Here is a 15,232-nt window from a genome sequence, read left to right as displayed (position 1 = left end):
GCTTAATAATATAGTGTCATCTGCGATTGACATCATTCAGAATGACATATCCCCTTAATACCAAGGACATAGTCAGCTGCGTTCCATCATGCAAATAGGTTGGACATTACAGATTTTGAAGAACGGCCACATTCCGTGAAAGTAAATTAACGGTAAAAATGGCTACAAAGGAAGCAAGTTTCACCATGCCTGAAAAGTTGCCTTTCACAGTTGCAGAGAGTCCGTTGGCAGTATGACTCCTACATGGCATTATCAGTCTGCTTATTTCTACATTTTTCAAAATGCTTGAAACATCTTGACATCGGCAGATACGAATGACTAGGCGATTGCTATATTAAAGACGAGTGTGAGTTGCCCTTTGTATACAAATGTCTGAACGGCGAAAGAGAGGTCTTTCTTAGTGGAAGCAAATGTGAGACTACTATTGTCATTCAATTATCTGCAAACATGTGTCCCTTCATGTTTTTTGCAATACGGGGTCGCAAACTTGAGCTATTTTCTGAAGGATACTCTCGTCCCTTTGATTCCACCAGCATTTCATGTACTTTCGAATGACAGTTTTGTGGTGCTGAGCGACCAAAGCTGTTGTGGTATGCGACCAGGAATTGCCTTCGCAATTTCAGTCTCTTAGGTCGTAACGTGTTGCGGACATGTTTTATTCCCCTTCACACAAAAGATAAGAGTAGCAGAAATGTGGCCTCACATTGATACTACTAATGTATATTATGACGAGCTGAGCAGAATAAAGGCGATACTGTTTCAAAAACAAGTTGCATTGACATTTGCTAGAGAGACGTATGCTCTCCAGTTGGCAAGATCATCAACCGAGATACAATCCCCATTAAATGCCAACTTCCCCTATCACTTTGGAAAGCTGGTATCCAGAATATTCAACACTTCGAGCACTACGGGATTGTCCATTTCTTTAAGGCTGTTGGGTCTGGATTTGTGTCCATCTTCCAGACTGTCTTCGGAGTCATTCCTTCAACCATCCGCTCATTCTTTTCAAGTGTGTTTGACGGCTTTCCTGTAACTTTGGCTTTAATAGGTGAAATACTACTGCTATTGGTTCTGATTCGCAGTGGCTGTGCCTTTCCAGCTAAGCGGAGCGATGGAACTACTGCCACCAGCCCAGCTGTGCATTGAACGTATGTTTCAGTTCCTTAATGCTCCATTGCTGGAAGAGTTAGAGCGTGACTGGTCATTGTGATTCAGACTAGTACAATGGTGTGTGCAGCCAGTCTTTCGCTGTGTGTGGTGCCGCTTGGAACATTTGCCTACAGTGTGACTTGATGTTCCGCCAGTGCCTCCTGTGGACCAAGAACTTCTGATGTCCCAGATGAGGGTTCATTCACGGTTGTGCCCCTTGAGACTAAGGCTGATTCGCATGGTCACTTATGAGCCGCCCTTGGTGAACGATCTGGCTCTTTTCGGCACTGTGGAAAGTGCCGCTCCTGCAGGAGGTCCTGCACAAGAGACTGCTATGCACTACTGCTCCATGGATCCATCTGCCTATCCTGTCATCGATCTAACATCTGATGATATGGCCTCTTTTCTGAGTGCTTTTCCATTCAATGGCTTCAAAGACGCTCTTCAAGGTCATGACTACTGTTAAATAGATTTGATGACAGGCTTATCTTACCAAATTCAAAGTTTGCAACTATTGCCTTTACTTTGCCCTGCTGTGCTTGTCATGGTCGGCATTGTGTCTCTTCGTATGTTTTTAGCTATTATTATTTTAACATGTTTTTAAATTTTTTAAATATGATTTTTTTGCAATTTTTTAATGATTTTAGCTTGTTTTAGTCCAGAGCATTTTAGCTTGGATTCCTTTGCCTTCGGTGAAGTCATCCTCTGGCATCATACTTATTCCGGCAATGGAGAGGGTGTAGTGAATCTTATCTTGTTTTAATGGGAAACAGAAGTTAGCTTGGCCTTCTGGCTTGCAGTCTTGTGCCCCAGTCACCCAGTGACTTTTACCCTACTTAGCTTGCTCTGTTTTAGTGCAATTATTTAATATCTTTCCAAGATGGCTGCATTGTTTTCAGTTAGGACAATGTTTTAGTTTCATGTTATCAGTGCCAATCTGCTAAAGCGTTACTATCAGCACCAAAGATAAATATGTATTCACATTAGGTACTTTCCCACTTTGTGCTTTCGAGGGAATAATTTATGTAATTTCCACCCCAAACATGTCTTATTATCTATTTGTGTGGGAACAAACCTGCATCAGGGGTCCGATCAGATCTGTATAAATGCCACATACACAGACAGTTAGAGGGATTCCTACCAGATGCCATTGACGCTATCTATGCTACACGCCGTCTTGATGCTGACCCAGTCTTTGTGTTTCTACAGAGTCTGATCTAAAGAACTCATTCCAAAGTAACGGGGGTTGGGTGCTCTTCTCATGGACATGGTACTGGCAGATTAGGTTTATCACACCTAGCTCTCGTTAGGTTAGGGGTTAGGTTCATCATGCTAGGGTATTAGGACATATTTCATATCTTATGTCACTTCATGTTATTGCAAGATGGTGGGGGTCTTGTTCACAATTTTGCTTCTTGCACTGTTCATTATCCTAATCATTGCAGCCCATGCAAGTTATCATATATTGCAGTCTTGTTAATAAAACCTATTGAAAACTTTATTGTATCTCCAGTTTGATTGAGACATGTTGTTCATGTGAGAAAGGGTTAATCTCCGTTTAACCACGATCTCCCAGAGATGTCGCACTCTTGAGTCCATGCACAAAGGCTGCCACAAATCACCTTTTATTGTTTGGGTTTTTGGTGAGGTACTGCTTGTGAGCAAGAGGGTTGGGACGACAGTTGCGACTTGTTGTAGGACTGGCATAGTCACCTACAAACATAAGTATTGTCATCCTTAAACCAGCAGTCTTAACACAACACTGCACTTGCAAAAAACTATAGACCAAGCGTACTAATAAATCTAGATGTGAAGATTTATGCTGATGTCCTGACTAGAAGACTAGGACACTACTTACCGTGCTTAATTAGGCATTCCAAGTAGGTTTATGAAGACTCATATGCCTTCTGTGTCATATAAGATTCAGAAAAGGCATTTGATAGAGTATCCTGGTTATTTCAGCAAGAAGCACTAATAAAATTCGGCCTTGGAGATCGTTTTCTTAGAATGAATATGCCACTTTATAGTAATCCCTGAGCCAGGGTGCGGTGGGTGGGCTCATATCTTATCCCTTCATGCTAGAGAGAAGAACAAGGCAGAGTTGTCCACACACCCCCCACCCCCATTCTTCTTGATCCGGGAACCCTTACTCCACAACATCCAGTCAAATAACTTGATCTCAGGCATTGCCTTTAAGAGGACTATTGTGAAAGTGGCAGCTTACGCTGACGACATCCTGATTGTGACGAAGAACCCACAACCATCTAATAAAGCACTCATACATACAATTGACAATTACTCCTTAGTAGCAGGCAACAGGTTTGAACAAACTATTTTTGGATGATTCAAGCCTGGCAAATGCAATATCTGAAATACTTGGGCATAGAATTAGGATTGGATTTAATAGACACTTTACAATGTAAATAAAAAACGAAACTTAAGGAAATAGATTTGCTGGATTGGTGGAACCCTTAATTTAGGACCTGGCCACAAAATGTTCTATGCTGCATTATCCTAGAGGGCGTGCATCCAACAGAGTAATGCAAGTGGGATCAGCCTACAGGGCTGGCCTAGTGGAGCAACTAGCTTGCACGACCCTTTTGTGATACCCATTGAATAGGTACAATTTACATGGGGAGGACCCTAATTTTAATTTTAGATTTTGTTTATCCTATGTTACATCAATAGCATTTCACAGAGAATACTTCATGATTTGAGGAAAACAGAACCCTTTGATAGCCAAGCCCTTGTGACATCGATCTTCTTCTAAACATGGGTTGGTTGTGCCTCTAGCCTTCACCCCAGGTTCATCTCGGTTGGGCAGTCTATCTCTCCTAAACTGCTTCCCGCTTGCTGCCTCCTTTCCAATGCCAGTGGGTCAGGTGATACACACGACAGTGAGACCTAGTCAGTCCCTACATTTCGTTCTGGTTAACATCTCCTCCTATAATATCTAGGTGAAGAGCTGTGAGGCAAAAGGATGTTTTCTTGTGGCACTGTCTCTTTTTAGACCGGTTACGACCAGGTAGGGCCTGGGCTCAGACATCTTCCCGTTTATCTCCACTTTCCCTTCTTCCTTACCCTCGTTTGCCTCACCTCTTTCCTTAAATGTAATTACTACTTTCCTCCAAAGGACTATGGGCCAGATGTATCAAGCGTTTTTGCATTCGCAAACGGTGCGAATGTCCGTTTGCAAATGCAAAAATCTGTTTTACAATGTATGAAAGGCATTCACAGTGGGAAAATAAGAAATCGCAAAAAAAGCTATTTTTTGCAAATGAGACACAAATTAGCGTGTCGCAAATAGCAATGTGATTTACCAAATCACTTTTTGCGAAACACTAATTGCGATACAGAATAGTGAATCGCAGATAGGGATCTCCTAAATCATGCTGCTATTTGCGAGATGCAGATTGCGACACCCAAAAAGGGATTCGCAATGCGATGTAGCAACAAATTGCAAATTGCGATTAGTCGCAGAATGGCCGTTTGCATAGGCAATTTACCACAAACTGAAACCAGGTGGTAACCAGGTGCACCCTATATAAAGAGGCCCAGAATGCCTCAGCCCCTCTTCCACAATGGCTGCACTCTATGACATGGTGAGAAGAATGAGGATCTTGGCAGATTGGAGGAGAGAGATGAGGAGACAGGAGCGCATTTTCAGAGTGTGAATAACCCTTTTTGAGCAGACTGAGGAGGAAATTTATGATAAGTACAGGTTAAGCTCACCCATGATACTTGACCTGATAGCTGAGCTACAACCAATGCTGCAGCGCACAACACACAGGACCAATAGCATACCCACACATGTGCAGTTATTATGCTCCCTGCACCTACTAGCCTCGGGGAGCTATCAAGAGGTCATAGCTGCAGCTGGAGAGAGTGCCCTCTCAAGATTTTTCAACGCATTTCTCAATGACATGCTGAGCAGTATACAACTGTACATAAGATTCCCTAACACCCCACAGGCATTACAACAAGCTAAAGTTAATTTTTACCAGATAGCACAGTTCCCACAGGTGTTAAGTGCCATTGTTGGGACACACGTAGCAATCTGTCCACCATCGGCCACCGAGTATGTGTATCGCAACCATAAAAACCATCATTCTATGAACATACAGGTGATATGCAATGCCTCCTACATCATTACCAATCTGGTGGCCAGATACCCAGGGAGCACACATGACTCCTACATCTTTCGCCACAGCGGGACACACACAAGACTGCTGGCTGGGGATTTTGGGAAAGGATATTTACTAGGTAATCTGATATTTTACAATAATGCATTGATGTAAGCGTGACGTCAGACAGCAAATGTACTCAGTTTACTCTCTGTGCATTCAGGAGACAGTGCCTACGCAGTGCGCACCTATATGCTAATTCCCTACCTGAGCCCTGCCACGCCAGCAGAGAGGAGGTACAATGCTGCACATAGGGCTACCCGCAATGTGGTGGAGCGCACTTTTGGGCTGCTGAAGAGCCGTTTCAGGTGTATCCATAGGAGTGGAGGTGCACTACAGTACAGCCCTGAGACAACATGCAAAATTGTGGCCACATGTGCTATCCTGCACAACATAGCAACCACCAGGGGCATACCAGTGGAACTCATGTAGCCAGACTCAGATGAGGATGATGATCCCTTACCACCCCTTTTACCAGCAGACAGGACCAGTGCAGCAGAAGGCAGGCAAAGACGTGCTGACATCACACGCAACCATTTTTGATGTAAGTAATGACAAATCCACTTCAATAATATGTATTTCAGTAGTTAGCATCTTTATTACCTTGACTTCAGGTAAACAATGTGTCATTAGGACATAGCTATTCTCAATGGGCAGACATGATCTCTTAACAGTGTCACACTATTAGCATCATAGCATGACTTTATTTCTACATGTTGAGGTGGTCCCCTGTAGCCCTCAACATCACTTCTTACATCCACGCACTCCACCTCTAGTAGCAGGCTCACCTGCAGTACTGTGTCTGGCACTGTGATGTCACGGATCAATCACAAGGACTGTCAGACTGCTGAGGCTAGAGGACTCCTCACTGTCACCAACACCCAGTTCGCTGGTTGTGGCACTGCGTGCTGTTTGCATGGCATCCACTATGTTGGTCATTTGCACCAGTCCCTGTGCAATGTCCCGACTGCAGTGTGCCATATCCACCTGTGTGGCAACGGCACGCCATGATATCTGGGCTGTTGAACTTGCAAGCCGATCTACAGAAGCTATCAAACTATCCTAAATATTGGTGATGGTGCCTGCGCTGGCTGACACGCTCCTGCTGTATCTCAGTGCATAGTTCCCCAATGGCCTGTGTCAACTCCTTGGTGTTTTCAGCAACTTTTTGCTGTCCCTCTATCAGAGTCTCCAAGTGTTTGTTTTGTAACCCCATATTGCTATTGTGAGACTCAAACTGTCTGTGCAGTGACTTCAAATGTTTGCATTGCAGGTGCTGCACCTTCAGCATGGAAGCTTCCACGCCGCCAACGTTTGATGGGCCCACTCCTTCTTCTGTGCCCTGTCTGCCTGCATCATGGCGCCTCCTGAGGGGAGTTGACTGATGCTGGCGCTGGTGCAGGGACTGCTGTATTCCTGTGGGACTCGCCTCTGGTGGTGGTGTGGGTTTGTGTTCTGGCATCTCATCTGAGTCCGGTTGTACTGTGGTAACACCCTTGCCCTGCGTCTAGTCAGAACAATACTGTAGGACTCACTGGTATTTGAGTCTGACTGTGGCTGTGTTTCTGCTTCCCCCACTTTTTCAGATCCTGCAGCAGCAGGGACTGAGTCATCTGCAATGACAATGTGCAGCATTTCAGTTCTAGCTTTTGTCACGGATTTCCACAGTGTTGCTTTAAATGTATAATTAAATTGTGTCACCCTGAGTCGTTTGTGGTGTTACTCTATGTGGCTGACCACTATTTTGCTATTTATGTTGTGTAGTCACCTTAGAGTTGTGTACTACCACTTCCATAAGGCACTGTTGTGCTGTATGTGAGATGTGACATGGACTACTTTTCATTGTGCATCAAGCTATGTTCTATTTCCTAAGGGGCATGTATACATGCACATGTGGGATACACATAATCACTGGCCTTACCTTTTCTGGTGCTAGGTGTCCCTGGGGTGTCAATGTCTGTTACACCACTGACAGCTTCTGGCAGCAATGTGGACTCCACCAGGTCTTCCATAGGGGTGGACGGTGTGTGGGTGGATGGACCGCCTCCGGTGCTCCTTGCCTCTCTATGCCTGCTGGCCACCCTCTCCTTGGCACGGGACCGCAAGTCGTAACATCGCTTGCTTATCTCCTCCACAGAGCGCTACGCAACACCTGCTGCGCATTTTTTTGTCTGGATGTCAGACCAGAGTTTCCGCTTCTAACTCTCAGGTACTAGGAGTGAGGTCTTGCCAAAGAGTCTATCATGGTTCCCAACGACCGCCTCAGTGGGAACCTCCAATTCTTTCTCACTGAATTTCAGCTTCCTCTTCCTGTCTCCCTTCTCCTTCCCATTGCCAGCATTGGCCATGTTGCAGTTTGATCCTGGCTTCCTCACAATGCTGACTCCCTGATGCTGGGCTGTGTCTCTCTCACTGCTCCTATTGGTGTGGCATCTGGAAACAGCATGAGCTGACTCACTTCCTGCTTGTGATGCCATCAGGCTGTTCCGGTTTGCCATTTTCGCTATTTGCGATTTTCAGTTACCAAATCAAATTATTGTTTGCGATTCGGTATTTGCATCTCCCAAATAGCGTTTGCGAATTTTAGGAAATCACTATTAGCGATTTTCAAACTTAATACATCGCGTTTTGCATTTCTAAATTTGCGATTTCTTAAAATTCGCAATTTGGAAATCATTACCTGGAAACTTGATACATCTGGCCCTATATTTTTTATCCTCTCTTTGGTTCACCCATAACACCCACTCCTGTGGATTGTGCCATTGCTGCTTCTTTTTAGAGCATAAACCCACACTGTGGTTGCCCTTGGGTTGCATCATCTTTGCTTCAGGGTTTTTCCCATACTTCCACTATTCTTGTGTCTGTGAATCTTTGGATTGTGCTAACTCTCCTTCAGGGTGGGCTTACTGACTACATACCAAATGTAAGGCTATTCATGGACTGCGCTCTGCTCCTTATTAGTCCCTTTAGTGCCAGATACAAGTGGTATGAGAAACTGCATTCATTCATGGCTTCTTTTTAGAACTATTTCTAAAGGCTCTTGCTTTTTTAGAAGGAAGTGCCCTTTCAATTAACCCTTTAACTTTTAAATGTATAAGGAGCTGTTACTTCTAGTCTCACTAGAAAGCAGTATCATTTTTGCTGGTATCACTCAGTCGTGAACACAAACAAGAAATGTGTGCACACAAACGGGTGACTGCCGCACAAAGACAAAAATAATTAGAGGGGACACTGTACATGAGAATGGAGGATATTATCAAGAGTTGATAAAAATTTCTTGCAAAACCAGATCTTATGACAGCCAATAATTGAATTTATCTACACCAGGGGGATAGTAGGAAGAAAACAAATCTGGTGTCCGTTGGACTGGCATCAACCTCCTAATCTACGAGACACAAAACAAAAACAAGTGAGAGTTTCAAAACAGAGGAGTTATATCAGGGATAGCAGTAAAAGTGTAGTTGTGGGTGTTTGTCTATTGATTAAAACAACATACTGCCATCATCAACATGAGGTGGACTTCTTCATCATCAGGCCTCTTCTCATTCTGGACCAAAGTCCGGATTGGGCCTTGCACAGTTTTTTTGTCTGCCTAGATGAAATCTTACGCCTTATGCCTTATTAGGCACCATTGGGGGCACACAACTAAAATTAAAATTGTCTATTAGTAGGAGATAACAATTGTATTTTGCCCCCACTCTGACATTTTCTTTTAATAAAAAGAGTTAGTTATGATCATATCTATGACTCAATCAGGTGTCAACATGTTTCCATCATGTGGTGACCTGGTGAGCTTGCGATATTCATCTGGATTAAAAGCTCTTCTGAACAATCCATTCTAGGTGTGTTAAATTTTAAGGGCTTCATTTAGAGTTGTCCTCCACTTGCCTGGCATGCTCCTATCTCCCATAATTAGAGATCTCCACCTACTTGGTTAATAATCCCATACCTTCAGAGAAGGAGGCTCCTCACAAGGCATTGTTTGCTGAGCAGGTGCCATATTTCATGTGAAGGCTCAGCAGGCTTTTTTGTTTTACAAAAACAAGCCTCCAAAGTGGGAATTTGTTTATGTAAAAAAACAACTAATAGCCATGATACCCTCAGAGCTTTTTCCCAGGTTGCTGTAGGCATTTTTCATTTTTTCTGTTCTGGGCACTCAGGCTTTTCCTGACAGTCTCTAACAGGAAAAAAGTATGTCAGATTGTCCACTCTAAATAGAGTGAATGGTCTGGAGTACTTATGTTGATGGCCTGAACTCGACTGGGCCTTCGGTCTAAGGTTTTCATCAACAGAGCCATCACTTGCAGAAACAGTGTAGGATCTCAATAAAAAGGAACACAGACAACTGTCAAGTTTCATAGGCAAACATTTATACATTAATTCATGGGGACAAGCACATGACAGCCGCACGTCCAATTGGTGGAGCTTCCACATGATCTTTTATTCATGAAAACCACAAAGGTGTGACAATACACATCCAAACATAACCAAAATGATTACTTCAGCATTATACCCAAATGTGTAGCATAATGTAAAAATTACAAAATCATCAGACTATCCAACCAAAATGAAATAGCAACTTGTGATAGCAGCGTGATACAGGAATAGCTTGCAAGCCTATGGTGGAAGTTTAGTTTGATGATTCTGCACAATTCCTGCCCAATCAGAGGTAGGTCCTCAGATCTATGCCTATATATGGTTATGGATATGTCACATTATTGCTAACTCTGGTCAGGTGAGGCAATGCGTACCACTTGAGATGTCTGTCTCTACAAGCTTTGCATAAAAAACTGTTCAGCCGAGTACATTAGTTTATCTGAGGTCCTTTGCCCATAGACCATGTCATCATCAACTATCACAGGACAGAGCAAGGGATCAAATGCATTCTAGTACGATGCTTTCACCATTGGCTTGTCTACTGTGCGGTCCCTCCCACATTGGCTGAGATGGCATGATCAGACTGTTTTCTCAATGTTGGTACAATGCAAGTAGCAGAACGTTTATGCACACAGTGTACTGTATGTGCCCAATACAATGCTGGAAAGGGTACACCCATTGCACCTGTCCATTTTTCCCCTCCACATGAATCATTTTAAAGCCTCTAGCTCGGCTTTATTGATATGCTACTCATCTACAAGTACAGGCATGCCTTGTTTTTCATCTTAATTCTTTCCAAGTGGGTGAAGGAATATCGGACAAAAAACTGTGATGCACAAACTGTTGCCAAAAGTCTCCTAAAATAACTAATCTCTCGATTTGGGATTCAATGGCTTTTGAGCTTTGACAATGGACTGGCATGTGTCTCCCAAGGGATTAAGGGGCCTTGCAAAGGGCTTGGGGTCACACAAAAACTACACTGTGCCTACCATCCTCCAGCAGTGGATGCAGTGGAATGCAAGAACAATGTGCTAAAGAACAAAATAGGGAAAAATTGTGCATCCACTGAACTGTCCTAGATTGATGCACTACCACCTGCTCTATTGTCCATGAGAAGCACCCCTGACAGAGTGACCAAACAAAGCCCCCATTAAATTTTGTTTGGCCGGCCTATGCACATTCCCAGCCACATGTCAATCACCCCATTGTCAGTGTCTGACGATTTGCGCCTACAGCACTGCAAGAAAGTAAAAGAGACATTGGCCCTCCTTACAACATTGGCGGCTGGCAACCGCTGCCCGCCAAGTTGTAACCGCCGTGTGGCTGCCAATGCAGCCGCACTCCCGCAGTGGCCATTATGACATCCCCGCTGGGCCGCAACATGTGAGCCGGCTGCAAATGGAGCCGGCGCTGTTGCGGCCGTGCGACGGGTGCAGTTGCACCTGTCGCGCTTTTCACTGTCTGCAGAGCAGACAGTGAAAAGTCGCATGGGGTCCTGTCAGGGGGCCCCTGCACTGCCCATGCCAGTGGCATGGGCAGTACAGGGGCCCCCAGGGGACCCGCGACTCCCCGTACCGCCAGCTTTTTCCTGGCGGTTCAAACCGCCAGAAAAAGGCTGGCGGTAGGGGGACTCGTAGTTCCCTGGGCAGCGCTGCTAGCAGTGCTGCCCTGGCGGAATACTACCGCCGGGGCCATTGTGGTGGGAAACCGCCGGCCCCGGCTGTGTGACCGCGGCACTTCCGCCGTGGTCGTAATGACCAGGGGAACACCGCCAGCCTGTTGGCGGTGCTTCTGTCATTTCAGCCCTGGCGGTCCTGTACCGCCAGGGTTGAAATGACCCCCATTGTGTTGTCTTCATCGTCAGGTACTGCAGACCCTTCCATACTCCACCGCACATGCTAGACATGATCTCTGGCTGAGAGATTGGGTTTGGGTCAAGACCCAATCAGACGTCACTGTCTCTATCCTCAGTAGAAAGGCCCATTTCAAGAGCTGCTGACTACAGCCAAGGCTGTCAAGTGTGAGGGTCTGACTTCCTGTACACACAGGTCCCACACCAAACAGGCACAACCTCTATTGGAGCGACTACAAGGACCATGGGTATCAACTGCATCATCAACGACCCCTGCTAAGGAGCACTGTTACAACCTCCCACTAGAAAGGTACCCGGATGTCATGTGCTGGCAACACCTGACACTCCCTGAAAGGTATAGGGACATTGATATACTACGAGGATTGTCACCACTCCGATGACAGAGAAAATTTAACTATGGGTGCTGACTGTTGTACCTATGTCCTGACAATTATAATAACGACACTGGTAATAGTATTTGTGGACAACATTGCCATGCCATTATTTGAAGGACGGATACCAACTGCTAATTCAACGGAAATTTTAAATTCAATGTCCCATGTTGACTATGTAAGAAGAACAGCAAATGCAACAGAAGGTGACATTGAAAGTGATGGAGGGAAGGAGATTTGGAAGGAATATGAGGGAAACAAATATGTTGATATGATGAAAATGTATATGACAGTATTGAATATTTTGGGGTATTATGTCTGAACACACCCGCCTACAGATGCTGAAGGCAAAATGACATATGATGCAATACCACTACCAAAGTATGTAGGGTGTACAATGGCGAAGGAGGTGTTGTCCACTGAACATAAAATAACAGTGACAGTAGGACGCCCCTTTCCTGGTAGAAATACATCTTCTAGATGACCTGCATCTGACCATTACAACACAATGTATATACAGCCCACTGCAAGGGAACTGTCACTACTAGCACATTTTGACAAAATACCCCAAGAGAAAATAGAAGGACAGCATGGGCGTGTCACACGGCACTCCACTGGGGATAAGGATGCAGGTGAATTAGGGATACCAAGGCTAAAAGTAGCATAACAGATAGTGCCCCTCTTCTGTATTGGAAGTGCTCTTGATGATATATAGAGGAAAGTATTTATCATGTGGGTGGCAGCAACTGCACACACCATGCCAACTTCATGAAACCAAAGGTTGGGGCTATACACTTATTCCCACAGCTAGTTGGATATAAGAGCTTGTTCTTTGTGTGCAGGGAATCAGCCTGTTTCTGCCTACCTGCTGGGTGGTATGGGATTTGCTACCTACTAGTTGTGTCACACCACCCACCTATCACAGATATCAAGAACAGTAGATCAGGGGTGCACCTGCAGGAAGAGGCAAGCAAAATAGGCTAACAACATGATTATAGCAGTGGGTGTGATGGTGCTAGCAATTTTGATTGCCCATAAAAGTCATATAATAAATGAGTTAGCTAGGATTATTAAAAATATGGCTGATTCAAGTGTTGCTCCACTAACAAACATCACAGAAGAAATAATTCTGTTAAGGGCAATGTTTATACAAAACCCTATTTCCCTAGACATCATCCTAGCCATGGAGGGAGGAGTATGCCGGCTTGTGACCAGAGGAGCAGTTTCTACATCCCAAACAATAGCAATAACATTAAGATGGCAATAGGGAATATAAAGGAAGTAGAGAAACAGGCACACAAAATACAGGGGGATACATATGGGCCTCAGTGTTATCCTGGCTGGGGGGTTGGGGACAGGGCTGGTAGAAGCCTTGATAATAAGTGTAACGATATTGGTAACTTTATGTGTCTTCTTCCAGGTGGTACCACCATGTCTCTCCTCTGTTACAAGGGACTGTTTTGCAAGGGCCGATACTGCCTCAGCATTGCAGCAATATGTAGAAATGAAGATGATATATCAGCAACCGCTATCACTAAAGCCAGATGTGCTGGGGGCATCTTCTGCTGAGGATGATCAAGGACAGGAAGTGGTGATAATTATAGAGGAATAGGATGGATAGGGGTCATCACTGATTATCAGAGGGAGGAAGGAGAATGCGGTGCAGTCCATTTCCCCTCCTCTGTCTGCACACATCCTCCTTTCTGCCATGCTTTTATTTCCAAAGCATCAGCCTTTTTTTGTATGAGCAGTGGGTCTAAACACATCTTTTGTTTTCTGTAACATGTTTTTATGGGTTACATTTGAACCCTAGCTAACCCACAACCTATAATCCTCTTGGCTTCTCCAACTATAAATGCATTTCCCCTGAAAATAAAATCCTTAGAAGAGGTGTTTGCTGCACTCTTTATGATGGCTACCTTAGCAAGGCCTGCAAGTGGTGACCTAACAGTTGTGCATGCTGGACCTGGTGCTAGGCTGAAGTGAGGAACCCTCGCATTGCAGAGAGCTGGCCAAAATCATGTATAACTCCATAAACATACTGGCTGTCTGTGTATATATTCACTCTCTTCCCTACAGCCAAGTGGCAAGCTCTGGTCAATGCTATTAGCTTGGCCGCCTGGGTACTTTTTACTGCAGGCAACCAGGCTCTTTCCACCAAGTTGTGGGTGTTGCCGACAGCAGAAGGATTCCTACACAACTCCTTTATTATTGCTCAAATATTAAACATCCACAAAGAGGTCTCCATCAGCATCAAAAAGGGGAGTGTCCTGCAAGTCTAGTCGCACCTTGGTGTGTCTGTCAATAGCAATCACACAATCATGGAAAGCATTATGAGCTGTCCATTTATGGTCATCATAATGAGCAGTCAAGAAGCTGGCCGGATTTACAGTGGTGCACCTTTTTATTCAAATGAGTGGTGTCACTCTCCAAGAAGATACCATCAGTGGTGCAACAGATGGTGCACTGTAATTTACAGAGTAAATCCCTCCCCAACAAATTCATGGGACAAGACTTGCTGAAAATAAATTGATGGTGCACGGTAAAGGGACTTATGCAAGCTTCATTTGTTATGTCAGATATTCATTATCAATTTCCATGGTAGACCCACTGCCACTATTTATGTTCCCAAAAGGGGTGCATCACGCACTTGTGATGCTCTTAGCATAGATCTAGTTGCTCCAGTGTTGACCAGGAGTGGAATAGTCTTGCCCATCACTGTTTCCATTACATATGGACCTGTTTGGTCTACCCTAATTGCTGGAGCCATCAGACAATCTCCTCCTTTTGGGCACCCCTAAAATGTTTTGTGAGGTGGGGGGTATGGTGGTTAATACCCTCTGTCATGTTCATGTCTGATGTCCACAGCATGTTATTGCCAGTAGGTTGAGCTGGAGCTCGAGTGACGGGTGCATTTGTGTGCTGCGGTGGACCCACCCTGTATGTGCTTTGAGGTGGCTATGTAGGTGGGGTGTCATATATATTTGGTGGGGAACGGGACCTTAATCATATTCTGAGCCACTTGCCACACACCCCCAAACCCTGAGGTGTTCAGTAAGGGGCAGTTGGCCCACCAATGGCCGTGGTGGTTACAGTAGAAGCAATTGATCCTTGGCAGGGCCTGCAATGCTGCCCCGTCTCCCCCTGGCCTATCCCTACTTCTGCCCCTTCCCCTGTTCCTTCCTCTTCCTCTACTCTGGTGACCATTGTTCTTGTAACAATATTCCTGGGCAGCTATTAACCTCACCTTATCTTTCTTTGCTTTCACCTCTCCCAGT

Source organism: Pleurodeles waltl, chromosome 5, assembly GCF_031143425.1.
Source record: "Pleurodeles waltl isolate 20211129_DDA chromosome 5, aPleWal1.hap1.20221129, whole genome shotgun sequence".
NCBI classification, from domain to species: Eukaryota; Metazoa; Chordata; class Amphibia; order Caudata; family Salamandridae; genus Pleurodeles; species Pleurodeles waltl.
Note: the sequence above shows the minus strand (reverse complement) of the source record.